This window comes from Rutidosis leptorrhynchoides, chromosome 1, assembly GCF_046630445.1.
Source record: "Rutidosis leptorrhynchoides isolate AG116_Rl617_1_P2 chromosome 1, CSIRO_AGI_Rlap_v1, whole genome shotgun sequence".
NCBI classification, from domain to species: domain Eukaryota; kingdom Viridiplantae; phylum Streptophyta; class Magnoliopsida; order Asterales; family Asteraceae; genus Rutidosis; species Rutidosis leptorrhynchoides.
In genome coordinates, this window is record NC_092333.1 from 359,339,928 (window position 1) to 359,354,576 (window position 14,649).

Consider the following 14,649-nt stretch of genomic DNA (forward strand, 5'->3'; position numbering starts at 1 on the left):
GGCCAGACATAGTATGTATGAGCAGTGGAACTCCAAGCGAGTATACGAGGATTATAGGCGATGCCAACACAATAGCTGGTTAGTTCATCAGCACCAAATCATGAGCCAGCTATCATATCAGGTACCAAATAACTATGTACCTACTCGACCTGCTCATTTTCCGCCACACAGCCCCGATATCCGACCACCCTTTAACCGGTATGACTATAACTAAGCCTATCAGAACACCTATAACCAACAATGGAACCCACCTGATGAGATGAACTGGAACCCCTATCCTGACTGATTTGGTTCCATTTGGTTGTTTATATGATTTTTATGCTTTTATCTTTTTACTTATTCATGTTTAAACTTATGTTATTGAATATACTTATGTAATCTTTATCATTTTTATTATTATTGTGTACTAATATTTTACATTTAGGATTTGAAAGTGGGATATTAAGTCCCATTTCAAATTGCCATGCATGTTTATATTTGTATGTATGTATATTGTAAATTGTACAAAACAGGGTAAAACAGCACATTTTCAAAGACTGGCATTAAGTTCAGCAAAAGCTACTAATTTTGACGACAAGATGACAAATAAATGTGACTTAACAACAGACGGAATGAACAAATGATATGCACCATTTATCATTCAGCAAACAAACGCCAATATGTTTGGAAACTTTGGTAAAATTTAATCATTTTTACGCTAATCACCCTCAATAATTTAAATTGTTACTGATTTCTTGCAAATGAGGGCATTGCAAGATCTTAAGTGTGGGAAGAGGTTAAATTCTTTCTGATTTTAAAATTTTTACTTTATACACTTGGTTACCATTAGAAATACTAGTAAAGTAGTAGTTGTATTAGAATCTAGTGCTCTCTGATAATAAAGAACAACCCTAGTCTTATATACTGACTACCTAATTCTAGTAAAATTTTTCAAAATTTTCAATTAAATGAACTCAAAATCATGTTTATACATATTTATGAACGATAAAACTAGGTGTTAACACCGAAATTATTATTACCTCGGAAAGGACATAAATTGAGAAACAAACCAAAATGTTAAAATTCATTTAAAATGGAATAGAGGACAATAAAAAGGAAAATAAAAGCCAAGTGTGGGAAAAATTACCAAGTTATCTTAAACATATCTCACATATTTCTGTAACAAATTATTGAAGATACTTTTGCTTTGGACTAAACTAAACAGTTTTACCCGATTTACTGTAATATATTTAAAAGAAAGATGGATCTACACGATGAATCAATTCCATCGTTAAATGAAAGTAAAGTCTTGCAAAAAAAGAAACGCGCTTCTTGATTTAGGTCATGAAGTTGTCGTCCAGACCAGCTGTAGGTTGACGAAAAACCTAGAAAAGTCATCTCTAAAATCAGCAGGAAATCCACGGACCTCAGCATCAAACAGGGTCGCCAAGTGGTCAGACATATCATAACCATGAGAAGGATTTATCTCGTACAATGGGGGGGCACCGTGAAAATTAGCTTGATAAGACTAATGAATCAGACCCCCAGAAAGGATAATCTCCTTAAAAGATCAAAAATCAGCTTTTAAGACTGATATTACTCAATCCTAGAAATTGAGAATTACAAACTCATGGAATTCGATGATATCTAAACTCGAGCTTGAACGAGAAAATATTTTGATCAAAATTACAAACCGATTTGTTTTCTGAAAACCTATTTTCAATGCGTTCATTACCATTGAATGTAAAATCCTAGGAATTCACCTGGAATTCATTAGGTCACCTGAACCAAATCGGGTGTCAACCGTAAGAACGGTTGTTGCATAGCATGGTCGAAGACAGGACCTTGTGCCAGACCAAAAAACTATAGGGTGAGCTTTACTATTGCTCCTACAAAGGATAGTAATTGCATCCGACACGTTAAAGACCATAATCAAAAGCATGTCACGGGACATTGCCTTAACAGTTGCTTGTTCAACGCTTTCCTTTACAACCGGACGGTAGTTTATCGAAAGGTAATATACGGAGCAAATATACTGGACGTGTTGCTTTCCTAATACAAGGTTAGCAAGTGGGTGACACAAAACCATAAGTTTTGAGCTAGTATTTTAAAATCTGAAACCCACCAAACCCACAAAAATATTTTGCAAACACCGGTGAAGGGTTATTCCGGAAAACTTATCTAGGGTAAAAGCTAGATTTAATTTTCAAAAAGATCAAATGTTTTCATAAAGATCCAATTTCCTAAAGGATCTAAATTTTCATAAGTCATGTGAGACTGTAAACCACATCGTTACTACCATTGTTTATACCGCCGTAAAGAAATCACTGATGTACAAAGTGTGAAGAATAAAGAAGTGATTCTAGTATTTCAAGACTATATTGCTTGAGGACAAGTAATGCTCAAGTGTGGGAATATTTGATAATGCTAAAAACGAACATATATTTCATAGCATTATCCCTCAAGAAAGACAAGCTTTTAGTTGCAACTGTTCTATTTACAAGTGATATTCGTTTAAATAATAAAAGGTGACGACAAAAGACAGATTCGATAAATTGAAGACGCAAACGACCAAAAAGCTCAAAAGTACAAAATACAATCAAAGAGGTTCCAATTATTGATAAGAAATGTCTCGAAATTACAAGAGTACAATATTCAAAATGCAAAGTACAAGATATTAAATTGTACGCAAGGACGTTCGAAAATCCAGAACCGGGACCAGAGTCAACTCTCAACGCTCGACGCAACGGACTAAAAATTACAAGTCAACTATGCACATAAATATAATTTAATATTTAAATAATTCTTATAATTATTTATATATTATATTTATTTAATTAAAACGTCGACAAACAAGAAAACAAGAATTTTGAGCTGTCACCTACCACCATGCGATCGCATGGCCAACTTTTTCAGTTCACAGGCCTATAAATTTCGAGCTTTGGTGCACCATATATCCATCCTTTAATCTATCTCTCAATATATACGTAATATATATATATATATATATATATATATATATATATATATATATATATATATATATATATATATATATATATATATATATTAATTTTAATTTTAATTTTAATTTCTAATAATAAGGGTATGTTAGCAAATGTTGTAAGGGTGTAAGTCGAAATTCTGTCCGTGTAACGCTGCGCTATTTTTAATCATTGTAAGTTATGTTCAACCTTTTTAATTTAATCCGAAGTAATCATGATGTTGGGCTAAAAATATTAAAATTGGGTAATTGGGCTTTGTACCATAAATGGGGTTTGGACAAAAGAACGACACTTGTGGAAATTAGACTATGGCCTATTAATGGGCTTTATATTTTCTTAACTAAATGATAGTTTGTTAATTTTAATATAAAGATTTACAATTGGACGTCCCTATAAATAACCATATACACTCAATCAGACACGATGGGCGGGATATTTATATGTACGAATAATCGTTCATTTAACCGGACACGGGAATGGATTAATAGCCACTAGAATTATTAAAATAGGGGTGAAATTATGTACAAGGACACTTGGCATAATTGTTAACAAAGTATTAAAACCTTGGGTTACACGCAGTCGATAACCTGGTGTAATTATTAAACAAAGTATTAAAATCTTGTTACAGTTTAAGTCCCCAATTAGTTGGAATATTTAACTTCGGGTATAAGGATAATTTGACGAGGATACTCGCACTTTATATTTATGACTGATGGACTGTTATGGACAAAAACCAGACGGACATATTAAATAATCCAGGACAAAGGACAATTAACCCATGGGCATAAAACTAAAATCAACACGTCAAACATCATGATTACGGAAGTTTAAATAAGCATAATTCTTTTATTTCATATTTAATTTCCTTTATTTTATATTTAATTGCACTTCTAATTATCGCACTTTTATTTATTGTTATTGTATTTAATTGCACTTTTAATTATCGTAACTTTTAATTATCGCAATTTTATTTTATCGCACTTTTATTTATCGCAATTTCATTATCGTTATTTACTTTACGCTTTAAATTAAGTATTTTATTTTTTTAATATTTTACATTTGGTTTTAACTGCGACTTAAGTTTTTAAAATCGACAAACCGGTCATTAAACGGTAAAAACCCCCCTTTATAATAATAATATTACTTATATATATATTTGTATTTTTATAAAATAAAACTAATATAGCGTTAAAGATTTTTCCCTGTGGAACGAACCGGACTTACTAAAAACTACACTACTGTACGATTAGGTACACTGCCTATAATTGTTGTAGCAAGGTTTAAGTATATCCCTTCTCTAAATAAATAAATATCTTGTGTAAAATTGTATCGCATTTAATAGTATTTCGTTGTAAAAATAAAGCTATTTTATATACACCTCGCAGAACATCAGCGGTCTTGACATCCATTTGCCATATTTCATAATCATAATGAGCAGCAATGGCAAGTAATATCCTGATAGGCTTTAGCATTGCCACAGGCGAAAAAGTTTCATCATAGTCAATCCCTTGAGTTTGAGTGAAACCTTTTGCTACAAGTCTAGATTTATAAGTATCCAGGTTTCCATGTATGTCGGTTTTCATCTTGAAAAGCCATTTAAAATCAACTAGCCTTGAGCCAGTAGGTGGTGCAACAAGTTCCCAAACTTGGTTGTCATACATGGATTGCATCTCAGCGTTCATGGCTTCCTACCATTTATCTTTATCAATCCTTGATAAAGCATCTTGGTAATTTGTTGGTTCATCCAAATCAACCACATAGCAACCGTCCATGAGAAACCCATATCTCTCAGGAGGATTACTAATCCTACCAGATCTGCGAACGTCTTGTACACTTTGATCATCCATTTGATCATTCTCAACATTATGTTGAGTGCTAGTGTCAACCAATTATGTATCATCTACTTGATCTTGAACCTCCTCAGGATCTATCTTCCTTTCACTATTACCTTTCATTAGGAACTTAGTTTCAAGGAATTCAGCCTTCCGAGCAACCAATACATTCGGCTTGGATGGATCATAGAAATAATATCCCATATCATCCTTGGGATATCGTATGAAAATACACTTCGTGGATCGAGCATTCAACTTATTAGGGATGTAATTCTTAGGATAAGCTTCACATCTCCATACTTTTAAGTATGATAGATATGGAGGTTTTCCAAACCACATCTCATGAGGAGTTCGTTCCACTTTCTTGGTTGGGGCCATATTTAGAATACGAGCCGCGGAGCATAGACAATAACCCTAAAATGATAGAGGTAACGAGCTTCTAGCCATCATAGATCGAACCATATCCATTAGGGTTCGGTTCCCCCTTTAGGAAACTCCATTAAGTTGGGGTGTTCCAGGAGGAGTGAGTTGCGAGATAATCCCACAACTTTTAAGATGATCTTGGAAAGCATCGCTTAGGTATTCACCTCCTCTATCGGTACGGAGTACCTTGATTGTCTTATTGATTTAATTTTGTACTTCCTTTTGATATTCCTTGAATGCTTCAAAAGTTTCGTCCTTGTGTCTTAACAAGTAGACATATCTGAAATGACTAAAGTCATCAATGAAGGTGACGAAGTATCTTTCACCTTTCCTAGTCATGGGCTTAAAGGGTCCACATACATCCGAATGTATTAATCCCAATAAGTCTTTAGCCCTTTCATAGGTCCCTTTAAAAGGTGCTTTAGTCACTTTGCCTTGTAAACAAGATTCACATACATCAAATGAGTCTAGCTCATGATTTCAAAAGGCCATTCTTTTGAAGTGTATGCATTCGGTTCTTGTTTATGTGGCCAAAGCGACAATACCATAAGTATGAATCACTCAAATCCTTTTTGAGTTTCTTGGTGTTTGCATGGAACATTGAGCTATGTAACACCCCGTTTTCCCGTACGTATCGAAAGGTACCTACTTAATCATTTGTATGTCTATAACTCGTTAGCTTATGCTTAAATGTACGAATATATGTGTATATATATATATATATATATATATATATATATATATATATATACTTGATAATGTGTGCATATATATATAAGTTTAAACATAGGTTTTTGTTAGCATTAAGTCTTGTGAGACTATTGTGGAAGGCTAGGTGAATATAGGAAGCGGGTTTGGATTGTACAAATTTAATAACATCAAAAATTGTATAAGGTGGTCAAGCTGTCCAGATGCAGCCTTAAGCCACGCCGCGGTAAATGGTTTCGCGCCGCGGCATATCAAGCGAACCAGGATCAGGAAGTGGGTTAAGGAGGGCCTATTTTCCCTTTATGTGTCGCGCTGCGACGATTAAGTCCGTGCCGCGACAGTTCTGCTGAACTGGTTTCGAACTTAGCTCAAATTAAGGGATTTTAAGGGGTAAAATGGTAAATTGACATGTGGATCTGACGGGAGCATTAACTCTCCACCACATATTCATTTAATTCATTTCTTTTTCTCTTTTCTCTCCATTTTCTCTCCCAAAACTTAAAACCCATTTGATTTAAAAGTGAGATTTGAGAGTGAAGGATTGAGGGTTGATCTTTGGAGCAAGAATTAAAGTTGTTCCTTGTGTCTCTAGCTACGCGTTGATAGTCTCGGTAAGTTCTAACTCTAAGTTTTGAGTTTTAATTGGTTAATGACTAGGGTTTTGGTTACTAGAGATTTGTAAGACCCATTTGGTGGTAAAATGGGTGAGTTTGGGTTATGTTGTTGTAATGAAACCCTAAAAGCCACAATCTAGGGTTTTGGCATTATGATTTGGGGTTGTAAGTGTTAATTGGTGTTGTTAGTCACTAATGCGCTTTAAGATTTATGAAAGAAGTGTTAATGGGTAAGTTTGACTTGATTGTGAGTCTAAGTAAAATAAAATGGGTCAAAATGTACTAGTTGACCTAATTAGATGAAATGGGTATGGATTACCCTAAGTTTTGTGTTAATTGAAGTTAATAGACTTTAATTCACTAGTCTTAGTGATTAAAGTCGAGTCTTGGCCATTTATGGGCGGTTGCGAGTAGTTGAGTAATTTAATGCAAATTGGGTCATTAAATGCTCAAGTGGGAGTATTGTGGTTAATCCCACTAGTTTTGAAATTGAATGTGCACTTAATGATTTAGGTACATTGCGTTGAAGCTCGGAAGTGCTAAATCATCATCCTTGTGACAAGGTGAGTGGAATAATTATACGTTCATGTATATGGCGTGTTTATTTGTGAATGTTATGGTATGAACCATGTGCCGGTAGTGCCATAACATGTATGTGATGGATATAGAATGTGAACCACGTGCCGGTAGCATCGAGTGTGAACCACATGCCAGTAGCACTATAAAATGAGGCGTGAACCACATGCCGGTAGCGTCAAAGTGTGAACCATGTGCCGGTAGCACTATAAAAGAGTGAGACTCAAATGCGTATGGTGTGAACCACGTGCCGGTAGCACCATAGCGTTATGGTTAACCATATTGTGTTGATATCGTTTAGCATTATATATATATGGTCTTGAGTATATGCTAATGAGATTTGGTGTCAATGTACGACTTGTTGGTATTTCGGGTATGATTGACTTGCTATGTGAGTTACATGTTCGTGCGAGGTATTTGCTATTTGTGATTGCAAATAGATGGGTTATATATATGTAGGTATAACTATTGAATTCACTAAGCATTGCTTACCCTCTCGTTGTTTACCATTTTTATAGGTTCTGGCTTGGACAAGGGTAAGGGCATACGGTTGGACTAGTTGTCTCCCGTTTGTGTTGACAGGGGGTGCTTTTTGGATAGCTTTTGAAGTGGCCTAACGTTTCGGGCAGTTTAGCACCAAACCATGCTCGAGTGTCGTTTGGATTATAAACTATCATTGTAGTAGATCAAACTTGTATTAAACTTAATTACTGGCCTTTGTGCCTTTGGTAAACATTTAAACTGTTGTACGTTTAAATGGAACTTGTGGAATGGTTTACATATTTAACTGGTGCATAAATGTGTATTATATAAAAAAAAAAATTATCGTATGGAATACGGGTTGGGTTGTTTCAAGTGGTATCAGAGCATGGTCTAAGAGATTTAGGCGACTTGAGATAGGTGCCTATACTTGGGCTTTATTGTGTGAGCACTTTATGCGGGACTTGTAGGACTTTGGGTCTAATCGGGAATTGTTAGTGCTTTGGTTTATGTGAACTAACCTTGTGCTAATTGTTTTTTATTGTGTTTAGCAATCATCAAGCAAGACGGACGTTGTACTAGCAAGTTAATGCGACGTGCTCGCGTAACAACGATTAGCTACCGTTGTTACGGGTGTAAATCGTGTCAAACAAGTAATGTACGACGATTGTCGAGCGAGATGGAGTAGTGTGGTGTACGTGTATATACTTACGTGTTATGCTTTTCGTTCATGGTTTAACCCTTTCTGTTTTATAGAATGAATACGAGAAACGGACACGATAATGATAACGGTGGTACGAGTGAGGATGTTGAACTCATGGCCAAGGTTGAGGCCATCTTTAAAAAGTTAAAGAAGGATTTTCTTGACGATGTCCGGAAGGTCTTCCAAGAGTCGGTCGATGGACAAGTGACCGAAATGATCAACGATCGAATGAAAGCCGCAATAGAGGAGGCTTTAGAGGCTAGAAATATTTATCCTCGAGGCAAAGGGGGTGAAGGTAATGGTGGGGGTGGAAGGCGGAACTTCCACTACAATAATTTCAAGGATACTCAACCTCCGATGTTTAATGGACTGAGGGATCCATTGAAAAGCACTTGTTGGATTTCCAATATCGAGGGAGCTTTCCGTACCGCGGAATGTCCTCTCGAGAAGAAGATGAGGTATGAGTCTAGGATGTTACGTGAAGAAGGCAAGTTGTGGTGGGACGATAAAATCAATTTGTATGGTGAAGAGCAATGTATGAGCTTGACATGGGAGCAGTTTAAGAAGGAATTTTTTCAAGAATACCGAACTTCTTCTGACCTTGACAGAATCCGGGATGAGTTGCATCATTTGCAACAAGGTTCAAGGGACTTGGTTACTCTCAAGTCTACCTTTTTGGCAAAGACTCGTTTTTGCCCAGAATATGTTGGTGACGATCACAATCTAATGAAAGATTTCTACCGTACCTTGAACGATGAGTTAAAGGGTAAGATTAGTCGGGGAATGGCTAAGACTTTTGAAGAGCTATTCGAGTTGGCTCGGGTTTTTGAACCGGAGGTTCCAAGGAAGAGTGATTTCACTTTTTCAAAGAGAAAGTTTGAAGGTTCGAGCCATTCGAACTTTTCAAATAAAAAGAACAAGAAAGGCTTCAAAAGCTTAAATAATGTGATGAAGGGTGCTTCTGGGGGTTTCGGGCCCACGTGTTTTAATTGTAAACAAAGGGGACACATGGCCCGTGATTGTACCAATGGCCCGAACAAATTTACTTGCTATAATTGTGGTAAAGAAAGACATCGAAAGTCAGAGTGTCCCGATTTGAACACCGATAATGTTAAAAGGCTAGAGAAGGTGGCAGGTACGGCTCGAGGTCGAAACTATTTGATGACTAACGACGAAGCCAAGCAATCCAACGAAGTTGTCTCAGGTACCTTCTTGGTTAATTCTAATCCGGCAAGGATTCTTTTTGATAGCGGTGCAAATTTGTCGTTTGTGTCTCCAAAATTTGTGCCTAAACTTGATAGACCGTTAGCTAAGTTAAGTCATCCGGTAGAAGTCGAAATAGCGGACGGCAAGACGGTGCTAGTGGTTGATGTGTGTAAGAATTGTGATGTCGTTTTTGGTGCCGAAAACTTTAAAATTGATCTCATCCCTATGACTTTGGGCGATTTTGATATCGTTGTTGGTATGGATTGGCTCGATCGAAATAGAGCCGATATTGCATGCCATGAAAAGTTTATTCGTGTGAAGACCCCTAGTGGGGGAGGGTTAATTATTCATGGTGATAAACGAAGAAGACTTTTGCCGATATGTTCTTTTGCACGGGCACGTCGTTTTCTTGTTAGTGGTGGCATGGCTTTTCTTGCCCATGTTGTTGATACTCGTGATGAGCCGCCACCTATTCGTGAAATTCCGGTAGTTAGTGAATTCGAAGACGTTTTTCCGGATGAGTTACCGGGTGTTCCGGCGAAAAGTCAAGTTGAATTTCGCATTGAGTTGGTTCCGGGAGCTACTCCCATTGCTAAAACTCCTTATCGTTTAGCACCAACGGAAATGCAAGAGTTGTTAAATCAAACCCAAGAGTTGCTTGAGAAGGGTTTTATTCGACCGAGTGCTTCTCCATGGGGCGCTCCGGTTTTATTCGTGAAAAAGAAGGATGGTAGTATGCGGATGTGCATCGACTACAGGGAGTTGAATAAAGTGACAATCTAGAATCGTTATCCACTGCCTAGGATAGACGATTTGTTTGATCAACTCCAAGGTGCGACGTATTTCTCTAAGATCGACCTACGGTCCAGCTATCACCAAATGCGGGTCCGTGAGGAAGATATTGAGAAAACCGCTTTTCGAACACGTTATGGGCATTTTGAGTTCGTAGTTATGCCTTTTGGTCTTACGAATGCACCGGCGGCATTCATGGATCTTATGAACCGAGTGTGCCAACCTATGTTGGACAAGTCGGTGATCGTGTTCATTGACGACATACTACTCTACTCGAAAAGTATGAACGAACATGAATGCCATTTGCGTGAGGTTTTGAAGACATTACGAAGGGAGAAGTTGTATGCTAAGTTCTCCAAATGTGAATTTTGGCTAAGGGAAGTTCAATTCCTTGGCCACATTGTGAACAAAGATGGCATTCAAGTGGATCCGGGGAAGATAGAGACGGTGAAAAGTTGGAGACAACCGACTACGCCTACGGAGGTCCGAAGTTTTCTCGGATTGGCCGGTTATTATCGTCGGTTTATCCAAGACTTTTCTAAGATCGCTTCTTCATTGACGAAATTGACGAGGAAGAATGTGAGGTTTGTTTGGGAGAACGAGCAAGAAGTTGCCTTTCAATTATTAAAGGAGAAGTTAGGTCAAGCTCCGGTGTTAGTGTTGCCGGAAGGAGTGGAAGACATGACTGTTTATTGTGATGCTTCGTTAAATGGACTCGGGTGTGTTCTAATGCAAAGAGGTAAAGTCATCGCTTATGCCTCTCGACAATTAAAGGAACACGAGACGAGATATCCGACTCATGATCTTGAGTTGGCGGCGGTTGTGCATGCGTTGAAAATTTGGCGCCATTACTTGTATGGTGTCAAGTGTACGATTTATTCGGATCATAAGAGTTTGAAACACCTCTGTAATCAACGAGATTTGAATTATCGTCAACGTAGGTGGATGGATGTGGTGAAAGATTACGATTGTGAAATACTTTATCATCCGGGCAAGGCGAATGTGGTCGCGGATGCGTTAAGTCGAAAGAGTCATCACCCGGTGTTTCGATTGGGATTGTTACGTATGATTATTACTAACGAATTTCTTGAAAAACTTGGTGTGATTCAAATAGAGGCTTACGTTCACAACAAGCATGCAGAGCGAATTGTGGGACAATCGGAGTTCATTACTATGGGCTCGCGTGGTTTGTTGTCTTTTCAAGGAAGAGTGTGGGTGCCTAAGATGTGTGATTACCGACAAGTGCTACTCGATGAAGCACATAAGTCAAAGTATTCCATTCATCCGGGCGCGATGAAAATGTATCTTGATTTAAGGAAAGATTATTGGTGGCCGGGCATGAAACGTGATGTTGTGAAGTATGTTGAGCATTGCGTCACGTGTTTGCAATCCGTATGGTAAGTTACAATCGTTAGAAATCCCGAAATGGAAATGGGAGCACATTACCATGGATTTTATCACAAAGTTACCTAAAACGGCGAGAACCTAATTTGATTCGATTTGGGTTATAGTAGATCGATTGACGAAAAACGCTTTGTTTCTTCCCATTAAGGAAGCGATATCGTCGGAGACCTTGGCTAAGTTGTTTATCAAGGAAGTCATCTCTCGACACGGCGTTCCTATATCGATTGTTTCGGATCGAGATACTCGTTTTACATCTCGATTTTGGGAAAAGTTTCATGAGGATATGGGTACACAATTGAAATTGAGCACGGCGTATCATCCTTAAACGGAAGGTCAAACCGAACGTACGAATCAAACTTTGGAAGATATGTTACGTGCGTGCATTATTGATTTTGGTGGTAGTTGGGACGGGCACTTACCTTTGGTGGAATTCTCGTACAATAATAGTTATCATACTAGTATTGGGATGCCACCTTATGAGATGCTTTATGGGCGTAGATGTCGAATCCCGATTTGTTTGGGTGAAGTGGGACAAAAGGAAATCGGGAGTACCGATTTAGTTTTAGAGACGAATAGCAAGATTGATGTGATTCGAGAGCATTTGAAAAAGGCTCAAGATAGGCAAAAATCTTATGCCGATAAACGTAGACGAACGATCGAATTTCAAGAAGGTGACATGGTGATGCTCAAAGTTTCTCCATGGAAGGGTATTATTCGGTTTCGGAAACGAGGAAAGTTAGCTCCTCGGTTTATTGGGCCGTTTAAGGTTTTAGCGCATGTTGGTGAGGTCGCGTATCGTGTGGAATTACCCGAAGAGCTTGCGGGGATCCATAATACATTTCATGTTTCCCACCTCCGTAAGTGTCTTGCGGATGATTCATCTTGGGTGCCATTAGACGAGATTGAGCTAAATAATAAGTTAGAGTATATCGAGGAACCGATTGCCATACTTGATGAGAAGGTCAAAAGATTGAGACATAAAGAGGTAAGGACTTTTAAAGTTCAATGGCGTCGTAGTAAGGGTTCCGAGTTCACTTGGGAGCCCGAAGAGTTTGTGTTGGTTTATCTTCCTTCTTGTCATGCGGCTTGGATCGCGAGGACGCGCTCCGATTCAAGTGGGGGAGAGTTGTAACACCCCGTTTTCCCGTACGTATCGAAAGGTACCTACTTAATCATTTGTACGTCTATAACTCGTTAGCTAATGCGTAAATGTACGAATATGTGTGTGTGAGTATATATATATATATATATATATATATATATATATATATATATATATATACTTGATAATATGTGGATATATATATAAGTTTAAACATGGGTTTTTGTTAGCATTAAGTCTTGTGAGACTATTGTGGAAGGCTAGGTGAATATAGGAAGCGGGTTTGGATTGTACAAATTTAATAACATCAAAAATTGTTTAAGGTGGTCAAGCTGTCTAGATGCAGTCTTAAGCCGCGCCGCGGCAAATGGGTCCGCGCCGCGGCATATCAAGCGAACCAGGATCAGGAAGTGGGTTAAGGAGGGCCTATTTTCCCTTTATGTGTCGCGCCGCGACGATTAAATCCGCGCCGCGATAGTTCTGTTGAACTGGTGTCAGAGTTAGCTCAAATTAAGGGATTTTAAGGGGCAAAATGGTAAATTGACATGTGGATCTGATGGGAGCATTAACTCTCCACCACATATTTATTTAATTCATCTCTTTTTCTCTTTTCTCTCCATTTTCTCTCCCAAAACTTAAAACCCATTTGATTTAAAAGTGAGATTTGAGAGTGAAGGATTGAGGGTTGATCTTTGGAGCAAGAATTAAAATTGTTCATTGTGTCTCTAGCTACGCGTTGATAGTCTCAGTAAGTTCTAACTCTAAGTTTTGAGTTTTAATTGGTTAATGACTAGGGTTTTGGTTACTAGAGATTTGTAAGACCCATTTGGTGGTAAAATGGGTGAGTTTGGGTTATGTTGTTGTAATGAAACCCTAAAAGCCACAATTTAGGGTTTTGGCATTATGATTTGGGGTTGTAAGTGTTAATTGGTGTTGTTAGTCACTAATGCGCTTTAAGATTTATGAAAGAAGTGTTAATGGGTAAGTTTGACTTGATTGTGAGTCTAAGTAAAATAAAATGGGTCAAAATGTACTAGTTGACCTAATTAGATGAAATGGGTATGGATTACCCTAAGTTTTGTGTTAATTGAAGTTAATAGACTTTAATTCACTAGTCTTAGTTATTAAAGTCGAGTCTTGGCCATTTATGGGCGGTTGCGAGTAGTTGAGTAATTTAATGCAAATTGGGTCATTAAATGCTCAAGTGGGAGTATTGTGGTTAATCCCACTAGTTGTGAAATTGAATGTGCACTTAATGATTTAGGTACATTGCGTTGAAGCTCGGAAGTGCTAAATCATCATCCTTGTGACAAGGTGAGTGGAATAATTATACGTTCATGTATATGGCGTGTTTATTTGTGAATGTTATGGTATGAACCATGTGCCGGTAGTGCCATAACATGTATGTGACGGATATAGGATGTGAACCACGTGCCGGTAGCATTGAGTGTGAACCACGTGCCGGTAGCATCGAGTGTGAACCACGTGCCGGTAGCACTATAAAATGAGGCGTGAACCACGTGCCGGTAGCGTCAAAGTGTGAACCATGTGCCGGTAGCACTATAAAAGAGTGAGACTCAAATGCGTATGGTGTGAACCACGTGCCGGTAGCACCATAGCGTTATGGTTAACCATATTGTGTTGTGATCGTTTAGCATATATATATATATATATATATATATATATATATATATATATATATATATATATATATATATATATATATATATATATATATATATATATATATATATATATATATGGTGTTGAGTATATGCTATGCTAATGAGATTTGGTGTCAATGTACGACTTGTTGGTATTTCGG